The sequence below is a fragment of the Rhipicephalus microplus genome, chromosome 4 (assembly GCF_043290135.1).
Source record: "Rhipicephalus microplus isolate Deutch F79 chromosome 4, USDA_Rmic, whole genome shotgun sequence".
NCBI lineage: Eukaryota > Metazoa > Arthropoda > Arachnida > Ixodida > Ixodidae > Rhipicephalus > Rhipicephalus microplus.
Genome location: NC_134703.1, coordinates 163,692,867 through 163,704,409, shown reverse-complemented (window position 1 = coordinate 163,704,409; position 11,543 = coordinate 163,692,867). Strand labels below are relative to the sequence as shown.

The 11,543-nt window shown below is 44.5% G+C and overlaps 1 protein-coding gene across 1 annotated transcript in view; it reads left to right on the top strand.

The window, feature by feature from the left end:
• The first annotated feature begins 7,119 nt into the window (after positions 1 to 7,119).
• LOC119171496 (uncharacterized) overlaps positions 7,120 to 11,543 on the top strand; it is a 28,537-nt gene continuing 24,113 nt past the window's right edge. The window contains exon 1 of the mRNA XM_037422291.2: positions 7,120 to 7,134. The gene's annotated coding sequence lies outside the window, so the exon portion shown is untranslated. The remainder of the gene's footprint in view (positions 7,135 to 11,543) is intronic.

Here is an 11,543-nt window from a genome sequence, read left to right as displayed (position 1 = left end):
TTTGTGTTTTTTTTTCCCGATATGTTTCTTGGTGTCTTGTTTTTTTTTTAGGAAATTAGTATGCATTTGTGGTGTTGCCAAAGCAATAAATTAGGCATATTTCTTCTTTTTATGATGCTTTTTTCTGTGTTTTGCAAGGAATGCGCCTGTATTTCACATTGCGAAAGTATTTGTTTATAGAATTATATGTACCATTGCTCATTTTTGTCGTATACATGTTTGTATGCTTCGCTCGGATGTATTACGCAAATGCTTCCTTTTTTAAGGCAAATACGCCAACATTTTTTGCATCTTTTGAAATAGATTTTTTGTTGTTGTTGTTTAAGCATTAGACGTTTCGTTTTATCACACATGTACAGTGATGATTTCTTTCTTGTCATAGACCTGTTTATTTTACGCGTATGATGCCGAATGTTTTTATGAAAGTGTTACCGCTGCTGCGATGTGTTCGGGGAGGGGGAAGGGGGGCCTGCGGCCTTGTCAAGCTGGCATCACGCCAGCTTTTTCTGCAGGTCTCCTGCATCAAGTATCCTTGATGCGAAATAAAGTCATTATTATTATTATTATTAGTAGTAGTAGTAAACGTTTGTTTGAAGCGCAAAGACAGGGAAAGCGGGACGAGTTGAAGACGCTTGCGCTCAGCATTCTAGCTCGCGTCTCGTTGGTGTTACTCGGACGCTGTCTGTAATTTCGAACGCGATCGGGGTTTCAGGGGCGAAGCTCCTTAGAGCGACACCCGTTCGTCCCTCGTAGCCGTTGTAGTGTGTAACAAGTGTAACATTTTGGTCTCCAAGGTGGGGCCGGTGAGAGATTTCTTCTGTGCGTTGTTGAGCAATAAAAAATAGTGTTCAATGTACATGCCAATGGTTGCTATTGGGGAATGAGAGACAGGAGCACTCGTCTTTTAGTTAACGCGCACGCTGTGATCCCCATTAGCAGCCGTTGGCATGTACATTGAGCCTTACCTGACAAGAAAGGGTTGCTACATTATACTCGCTGGGTGCAACCTCCTTAGTTTTAGAAAGGTTTAGCGAGCGTTGAGCCGCAGGGACATGAATACAATGAGCTAGCATATACCATGACTGAATTCGAGGTGGTTAAAGAGGGAAGCAGATACGAAGCGCAAGCCGTAAAAAATTAAAAACTGAATCCTCCTTTCTCTCATTTTACATTAGCAGCCACTGGCATGTACATTGAGCACTATCTGACAGGAAAAGGTTGCTACGTTATACTCGGTGGGCGTAACTTCTTTGGTTTTAGAAAGGTTTAGCGAGCATTGGGCCGCAGTGCCATAAATACAGTGAGCTAGTATATACCATGAACTCGAGGTGGGTTAAGGGGGGAAGTACACCCGAAGCGCAAGCCATAAGAAAATGTGCGTGCGCCACCTCTCGTTTAGTCCTTGGAATGTCCGCTGGATGGCGCTGCTTCTATATGGGGAATGTCACCCGGAAAAGAAGACACAAACCCAAAAGTTGGTGGGATGAGGAAGTTAAGAGAGCCATAGAAAAACGTCAGGAAGCCTCTAGGGAACACATACACGCTAAGCAGCGGATTGAACCGACAGATGATGTTGAAAGAAAGTGGGAAACCTTCTAAGCTGTAGAAGGGATGTATCCCTTCTGATCAATGAAACGATTAGAAGAAAGGGAGCCCAGTGGCTGGCAGAAACACATAAAAAGATAGAAAGGCAGCTGAAAAATTTTGGAACCATATAAACTCCCTGAGAAATGAGGCGAACCTAGATCAGAGGTTTATAACTACAGCTCAAGGTGCTAAGCTAGAAGGGCACGAAGCTATTGAATATATAGAAACAAGGGTGACAGAAAAAATTTTATCACAGAATTGTTTTATGCACCACAATAGACAAGGATAAATCAAGTAGCGCAATGGCTCCATTTTCACAAGAACAGTGGGAAAGGGCTGAGAAAAGGGTTCCAAGTAGTACATCAACAGGCCCAGATGGCATTCCAATTATGCTGATAAAGACATTGGGTGCGAAGTCTAAGCAGACCTTGAAAGAGGCAATGAGCAAAATAATAATCAATGGAGAAGTTCCTGATGGATGGAAACTTAGCAGGATGAGCATGATCTATAAAGGAAAGGGGGACAAAGCTTACATAAACAACTACCGTCCTATAACAGTGACATCAGTGGTCTTCAGGCAGGCGATGCAGATTTTAAAGGAAAGACTGCAGGCATGGATTGATGATGAGGGGATGCTGGGGGAACTGCAGAATTGGTTTCGGAACCACAGGAGGTTGGAAGACAATCTTTTCTCACTGACGTACTGCATCGAAATAGCAAAAAAGGAACACAGACTCCTGTGGCTACCACTTTTCGATATCAAGGGAGTGTACGATAGTGTCGTTCAAGAGCATTTGAGAGGAATACTGGACACACTAGGTGTGGAAGATGTAGTCACTAATTTTTAAAGGATATCTATAAAGGTAACAAGTTAATTATAAAGTTGGAAAAACAGGTATTCAAGCCTGCAGAGGTAAAACGGAGGCTTAGGCAGGGGTGTCCCCTGTCACCATTATTATTCATTATGCACCTACAAGGATTAAAGGCCAAATTATAGGGAAGTGAACTGGGCTTATACCTCTCTTTCTTCAAACAAGGAAAACTCATTGAACAGGCACTACCAGCATTGATGTGCGTAGATTATATAGTGCTAATGGCCGACAACAAGAAAGATTTGCAGAAATTGGTAGACATCTGTGGTGATGAGGGAGATAGGTTAGATTTCAGATTCAGTAAAGAAAAATCAGCAGTCATGATTTTTAATGATAATGTAGGTAGTGAGTTTAAAATACAGGAAGTCACGCTAGATATAACCGATAAGTACAAATATCTGGGTGTATGGATAAGCAATCGGGCCGAGTACCTAAGGGAACACGAAATATACGTGTCGACTAAAGGTAACAGGAATGCAGCAGTAATGAAAAACAGGGCACTGAGAAATTACAATAGGTATGATGTTGTGAGAGGAATATGGAAAAAGGTCATGGTTCCTGGTCTGACGTTCAGCCATGCGGTCTTGTGCACGAGATCAGAAGTTCAAGCAAAATTAGAAATTAAGCAACGTGGAATGGGTAGGCTTGCCTTAGGAGCTCACGGGAATACACCAAATCAGGGAGAACAAGGTGATATAGCAGGGAAATCATTTGAGGGCCGAGAAGCTAGCAGCAAGATAAAATTTGAGAAGCGATTGAGAGAAATGGGGGAGGAGCGTTGGGCTAGGAAGGTATTCAGCTACTTGTACATGAAGATTGTCGATACAATATGGCGTAAGCGAACCATAAAATTGACTGGTAAATATTTGGAAAACAGCAGGGGGCCAAACCAAAAAGAATTTTCGGTTAAGAATAAGGTGAAGGAAGCTGAGACCGAAATGTGGAGAATTGGCATGATTAAGAAGTCTGCACTAAAGATCTATCAAACTTTTAAGCAGTAAATAGCCAAGGAAACGATATATGATAATAGTCGGGGTAGTTCTCTACTGTTTGAGGCCAGGACGGGAGTATTGTGAACACAGACATATCGGGCCAAATACGAAGGGGTAGACATGGTATGCTGTGCGTGTGGAGAGAAAGAAGAAACTGCCGAACACTTGACAAAGTTCTGCAAAGGGCTTCACCCTGTTGTTCAGGTTTGTGGCGCAGAGTTTGTCAAAGCACTGGGGTTTAGGGACAGTGAGGGCAAAATAGACTTTAAGCAGGTAGAATTAACTAAAAGGAGGTTACCTGATTGATGGCTAAAGTCAAGGCACGAGTGAAAATTGAACCCTTCGCTGCAAAGTACAAATCCTCAACCTCACTATTTAAGGGGAAAAAATATATCTAATTTTTGGTTCATTAAGTATTACGGCTTGGTGGCGCTATCCACCGCCAAATCTAAAGGGTACAGCCATATCCATCCATCCAGTATGTGATGAAAAAATGCTTGATGGTGGTACTTGAAGTGTTGAATAGATGGACAAACTGATACACAGACATATGCATGGATGGACGCATGAACGGACGCAGGGACGGACGCACGAACAGACGCACGCACGGACGGGCGGATGAACGCATGGACGGTCACACGGACGGACGCTTGGACGGACGGATGCAAGAACGAATGCACAGACGAATGCTTCGCCCCGCTCTCCATCATTCCCTCCGTGGATATCCGGCCAATGTTTTTGACTTGCTCCTCGTTGGTGTCACTGTTTTTCCACTGCCGATGCTTGCGTTCGGCTTCCCCGGCTCGTATCTGGTCGTTGTCGACGTCGCCATTCACGAACGCGATCGGCTTCGCTAACCCTCGCAACGCCGGTAACAGCCAGGAAAGATGCGCGCACATTAGCGGGAAGCATGCCGCCACGGCGTCCCAGCCATCGGCGTAATCACACGGAAAGCCGCGGCGCGCTGTCCACATTGGCGGCGTCGCGAGATTCTCGCGACGCGCGCAGCACGCGCACTCGCCTGTCGCAGCTGCTTTTTGCTGACAGATGGAGAGAGATGGCGCAGGTGAGATGATGCCCACGTCAGGAGTGGGCTCGAGTGTTGCGAGCGGTGGAGTGGGCGAAGCCATAGAGAGCTGACACGGGGTGAGCGCGCGGCAGGCGAGAGAGAGAGACGTCACCACCCACTGCTACGAGGGCATGAGCTACTTGGCACCGCTCCAACACCTGCGGTGAGGGGAGCGGTGTGGACGGAGGAACAGCGTTACTTAGGCTAGTAAAAGAGGTGTTTCGCATATAATGTATAAGACCCATGTCACTAACATCTAGCATGATCAAACTATTCGAGAGGATCCAAGATGGCCTATTAAATATCTGGGTGGCAAATATGTTCTTAATAAAATCAAACCAATTTCGTCTTCATATCTTCATAGTGACTGCTCGATTTGGTTTGTCCATAATGATTTATAAACTTGAATAGAGCTTGCTCTGAAAGGAAACAATACGCTGTATTAGTAACCAGTAACCCTCAACATTGCCACAGCCACTGGATAAAAAACTTCGTTATTTGTGCAGCGGCTGTGGCGTTGCTTGAGTTCATGACAGCGTCGAGCACTTCATTTTACTGAACAATCAGCAAAGCTTTCGCTATAAATGATTGATTGGATAGCAGACTTCTTAAAGCCGAGAGAGTTTTATTGCGTTAAGGATAAATGTTGTTCACCTAAATACACGCAGAAACGTGAAGTTCGGTGTGTGCTATATTCAGTGTTATTTAATGGACTGATGAGCTGTATGCCAATTGCCAAGAACGTCAATGTCTGGCTTTACGCAGATTATATCGGGTTCTTCGTTCAAGAAAGCGACATTTACTCACTATATAAAAAATATACAGCTTAGGGATCACAAGTTGGCAAAGCCCTAATGTGGGGCGACGGGAAAGTTTACTTTTGACGCTATAATTTCTATCAACTTGAAGTGAATCAGGTGAATGCACTATAACTTCTATTACAGAAACAGCTGTATAACTATCTGTACTTTAAAATCTTTTTGCTTGAGCAATAGTTTGTAAGCCTTCCATTAGCGAAAAAAGTCAAAAGACGATACAAAAAAGACCCATATAAATAGCGCTTATTTTTCTTGTAGCACTTCCGTAATCTTCCAGTTGTATATGAAGTGAGGCACATTAAAGCTTGTGGCTGCTTTAACCAGGCCTAATAACTCATTAAGAATTTTCTATCTTATTTCGTAGCTTTCCAGACATTGTTATTGTAATGACAATGTAAGTTCAATTGTTAAATATTGAGAAGTAGCAAATATTAGAGCATTGCACATTTCCGTAACAGAGAGTCGTGAAGGTCTACAGCAACATTACCGACTGTCATTTTCTAAAAAAACGTGTAATGGAACAATTGAACTACGTTGTCCCACAGTACAGAACTTAATTTTTTTCTTCCCCTTTACCTGCGATGAACCGAGTTGTCGTACACATTATAGACAATGTGGCGTCTTACAGTGTTACTTCAATTGGCCCATTCTTTGCCTACATTAAACGGAGAATGACCTCTTAGGAGGGCCAAATGTACGATTTCCTAGTAAGCGCACCTCAATAATTTTGTTAGCGGAATCTGCAGAAGGCAACAAATTTAAGAAAACCGAAAGTGCTACATTCATTTCGTGTGGGAGCGTGAACGTTCATTATGTACGACGGGTGCTGCCTCGAATTGTGCATCCAGGCTGTTGTGTTGAAAGACGGTTGCGCCTCTCGCTTTTATTTCTACGCAGTGCTGCGCAACGTTGGGTGAGCTTTATAAATGCTTTGTCTTTTTATTTCAGTGGTATTACGCAACATATCACGTGATGGCTGTTTAGCAGCTGTAAACGCCCATAATTAACATGTGGATAAAGCGCAGCGCATAAGTTCATTAGCAGGGATACTTATTTTCAAAAAAGAGAAAAACAATAGCTGCTAGGGATTGTAATGAGTGTGATCATAAAATAGTAGAGATAGTCCAAGCTTGTTTATTGCTTTATTTATTCAGTGTACGGTCGTTTGATACGATCTTTCAGAACTCTAAACTGTAACGTGAAATTTACCATTTTTGAAGCTCCATTCCGCCTCATTTTATTAACCAGTGATTTCATACGTGCGCTAAAGTTTACGCCCTGAAGCTCCTTGAACCATGATCCCAATGCTCTGTCATCGTATGGGTGAGAAGTATCAGTACCTAATTGTCATATAGGTACAGTATAAGATATTGAAAGTCATTGAAAACTATTTAATGATAGTCTTATAAAATATGTAGCTTTTGTAGTATTCGAAAGAACTAACTGGGTTCGAACAGAACCCTACTTCGAGTGCACGGAACTGTCCACGTAGTTGCGCGCGAGCGAGCTCCAAGCGACCACACGGAGTCGCAATGAACGCCCCTGGAATGTACTCTGATTGTGTCCTAGGCATTGGCGTGATTGCGCTAAGCAGATTTAAAAGCACTCGGCGTCGATCAGGGCTGAATTACCAGGCAGGTCACATTACGGTTGCCGTTCGGTGCCTGTCAAGCTGACGTAGAGACGGTATAACACGTTTGGCCAACCACAGCGCTGCCACGTCATTGAGGGCCAGTATATAAGGAGCGCCATGGGGCGGCGCGTAAAAGCTTTCCGTGGCCTGGCGCAAGTCACAGGTGAGCGATGCCTCCTTATGACAAATTTCTTGAAATTTCACGCAGTGCGGACAGAGCTGTCATTGAGTTATGGTCAGGCGAAACGGCCCTGAACCTATAGCGTTTTCAATATACGTATATATACCCTCTACGGAACTATTTCAGCAACGTGGAAGTCTGTGTCAGTTGGTACATAGATATAAAATATTATTGCTGTAAGGAGGTTTATTGGGCGAGCCTAACGAACACGCTGAAGTTTTGAGATAGGCACAAGAGGAGAAAGATGGTAGTGCTCGAGCGCCGATATCACGATGCCTACCTCTCGCGATGATTCTTCTCGCTTCCTGGTGTTTTCTTCATTCCTTCCTTAAAATTGCCCCCGTCAAGAAAGATGAAGCCATCCTGGCGTTCTAACAGGTGGGAACGAGCGGGTCTAAGTACGGCTTCAAGTGATCTACGTGAACAACATCGTGTCCACGCCGATAATATCAACTATGCAGTGTAAGCAGTTCAATGGCGTAATTCACAGGTGATGTGACCTCTGTACCAGGCGGTATGAACCATAGTTCTTTCAGAGTAGGTTGGTAGACAAACAAGGTGCACAGAGTCGTACATACAGCCATACAAGGGTTACAGTGGCGTACTTCACGGCAAGAAGGTGGTTGTAATCGTGGGCTTCTTTCTGGCGTTTTTTTCAGCCGTTGTACACTGCTTCTTTCGTATGCGGCATTCTTTGGCGGAACGGACAGCTTCGGACACGGTTGTGCACTCAGATGCATCTAATGCGTATGGAAGCAAAGTGTTCACTGTCTGCGATGGTTCACGACGCTGTAGAAGTGGTGTTATACTCGTAGGCCTCATACGAAAGAACTGATACAACATGCGTCGCGAGCATGTCACCAAGGTTCTTATTAAACCACTCTGTGAAGTCACTCGTCTGAGGGTGGTAATCAGTACTGATCAAGTGTACAATATGACACCGGTTGAGAAGTGCTTAAGTTACGTAGGATACAATTACACGACCCGGTCACTGAGAAGTTCACGAGAAGAGTCATGACGTTGTGCAAAAAGAGCGAGGATGAAAGCTGCGACGTCTGGAGCTAACGCCGCAGTATGAGCAGAGGCGTCGGCGTACTATGTCAGGTGATCAGCAGCAATGATAGCCCACCGGTTACCTGCCATGGTCAATGGCAACGGTCCATGAAGGTTAACTGTGACGCGATTGAATGGGTGGTCGGGGCAGGCAGGTGGCTGTAGTGGAGCTGCTCCGGATTGTGGTGGCATTTCCCGTCGCTGACACTCATGACAGCCGCGAAAAAACTGCCGAACAAAGTTAAACATCCCACGCCAGTAGTGCGTTTTCTGTACAATTTCGTAGGTCTTGAAGAAACCGGCGCAAGAGCTTTGCGGGACAGAGTGAAATGATGCACAGACTGTAGAGTGCAGCTTTCGGGGAATAATGAGCAGCCAATTCCTGACATCTGGCGAGTAATGGCATTGGTACAAAAGGTCGGCTCGAATGATGAAGTGCGAAGCCTGGCGTCGCATTGCTCAAGTGGTCAGAAGTGTCAGTGCCTCAGATAAAACGTCTAGAAGCGAAGCTACCCTGTAGATTGTCGCACTGTGCAGAGGAGATTGTGCCGACGTCAAAAGCTGACAGCACCTGTTCTATAGAGGATACGGAGGCAGCCTTAGTGGCCAGTGCTGATTACGAGAGCACACCAGTATCACCCTGTTGGTGGTTGGAACGCTATACCACGCGTATGTCATACTCTTGAAGTTGGCGAGCTCAATGAGCAAGGTGAGGTGATGAGCCTTGAGCGATGAGAACCAGCATAATGCAACCTAATGCCGCATGATCTGTAACAGCAGCAAACAGGCAGCCAGGCGGAACTTGAGAAACACCCAGAGTATGGCCAAGAACCCTTTTTTTCGGCAACACTGCAGCTTAACTTAGCCTTCGTGAGCGTTCTGCTCATCGTATGCGACACATACTCGCGGGACCCAGGCTTTCGTTGAGCGTAAACTGCACCGAGACCGATACTCTGGCGTCTGTGTGAATCTGAGTTGAAGCCGTGGTACTGTTGTGGCCAAGTATAAGTGGTGATATCCGGAGACTGAGAAGATCGGTAAATGCGTGATCACACTAGGAACACCATAACGAGACGTTGGCGCTGCTTAAAAATTGTATCATAGGCACAATTATGGAGGTGAAGTTGCGCACAAACTGACGAAAATAGGAGCATAACCCTATGAAGTTGCATAACTGTTTTACAATCGTTGGTTTGATGATTTCAGTGACAGCGGGTAGTTTAGCTGGGTCTGGAAGAACGCCGTCCTTTGACACGACAGGATCGATAATGGTGAGCTTCAGCGCAGCGAATAGCGTATGTTCAGATTCAGTTGGAGCTGAGCATTTTTTAGACACGTGAGGACTTGTTTCAGGTGGTCAAGGTATTGTTACTCCATCTTGGACTCCATCTTTACAGCGACTGCCGAACTTCATCCTCACCCTATAAATGAATCCACATATCCTTTAATTAATATGAAGTTGATTAATAGACGTAAGGTATGCGATGTAAGAAGGTATAACATGGAGAGAATTGAACACGCTCTGAAAACAGAGTAAGCGTCAAAGCAGTGAACAGGAAACTTGGGATAGGCAGAAGTCAGATGTATGCACTAAGGGACAAAGAAGGCATAATACCTACCAATATGGATAGCATAATTAATATAGCCGAGGAGGTTTACAGAGATCTGTACAGTAGCCGAGACAACTACGACCTTAATACTATAAGAACTAGCAGTAACCCAGATGACACCCCACCAGTAATGATAGAAGAAGTCAGAAAAGCTTTTGAGAGCATGCAAAGAGGCAAAGCTGCTGGTGAGGGTCAGGTAACATCAGATCTGCTGAAAGATGGAGGACAGATTGTGTTTGAAAAACTAGCCACCCTGTTTACGAGGTGTCTCCTGACGGGAAGAGTACCAGAGCCTTGAAAGAACGCTAACATCATCTTAATACATAAGAAAGGAGATGACAAGGACTTGAATAATTACAGGCCGATTAGCTTGCTCTCTGTAGTATACGAGCTATTTACAAAGGTAATTGCTAACAGAGTAAAGAAAACATTAAAATTTAATCAACCAAAGGAACAAGCAGGATTTCGGACAGGCTACTCAACAATTGACCACATCCATACTATCAATCAGGTAAAAGAAAAATGCTCAGAATATAACCAACCACTATACATAGCCTTCATAGATTACGAGAAGGCGTTTGATTCAGTTGAAATATCAGCCGTCATGCAGACACTGCGGAATCAGGCCGTAGATGCAGTATATCTAAACATTCTGGAAGAAATCTACAGTGGATCAACTGCTACCATAGTGCTTCATAAAGAAAGCAACAGAATACCAATCAAAAAGCGTGTAAGGCAGGGGGACACAATCTCCCCAATGCTATTTACCGCGTGCTTACAGGAAGTTTTCAGAAGCCTAGAATGGGAACAGTTAGGGATAAGAGTCAATGGAAAATACCTTAGTAACCTGCGCTTCGCCGATGACATTGCATTGCTGAGTAACTCAGGGGACGAATTGCAACTCATGTATAAGGAGTTAGACAAAGAGAGCAGAAAGGTGGGTCTTAAAATTAATCTTCAGAAAACGAAAGTAATGTACAACAACCTCAGAAAGGAGCAGCACTTCGAGATAGGTAATAGTGCACTTGAAGTTGTAAATGACTATGTCTACTTAGGGCAGGTAATAACCGCAGAACCGAACCACGAGATTTAAGTAACTAGAAGAATAAGAATGGGGTGGAGCACATTCGGCAAGCACTCCCGAAATATGACAGGTATATTGCCACTATCCCTCAAGAGGAAGGTGTATAACAGCTGCATCTTGCCGGTACTTAGCAACGGAGCAGAAACCTGGAGACTTACAAAGAAGGTTCAGCTGAAATTGAGGACGACGCAGCGAGCAATAGAAAGAAAAATGGTAGGTGTAACCTTAAGAGACAAGAAGAGAGCAGAGTGTATTAGGGGACAAACGGGGGTTAAGGATATCATAGTTGAAATAAAGAAGAGGAAATGGACATGGGCCGGACATGTAGCGCGTAGACAGGATAACCGCTGGTCATTAAGGGTAACTAACTGGATTCCCAGAGAAGGGAAGCAGCTTAGGGGGAGACAGAAGGTTAGGTGGGCAGATGAGATTAAGTTTGTGGGTATAAATTAGCAGCAGCAAGCACAGGACCGGGTTAACTGGCGGAACATGGGAGAGGCCTTTGTCCTGCAATGGACGTAGTCAGGCTGGTGATGATGATGATGATGATGATGATGATGATGATCCTTTAATTCAACCGTAACAGTTTCGTGGTGGAAGCGCGGGGTAATCAACCAAGCAACACGACGCTTCAAGCGCCTGAT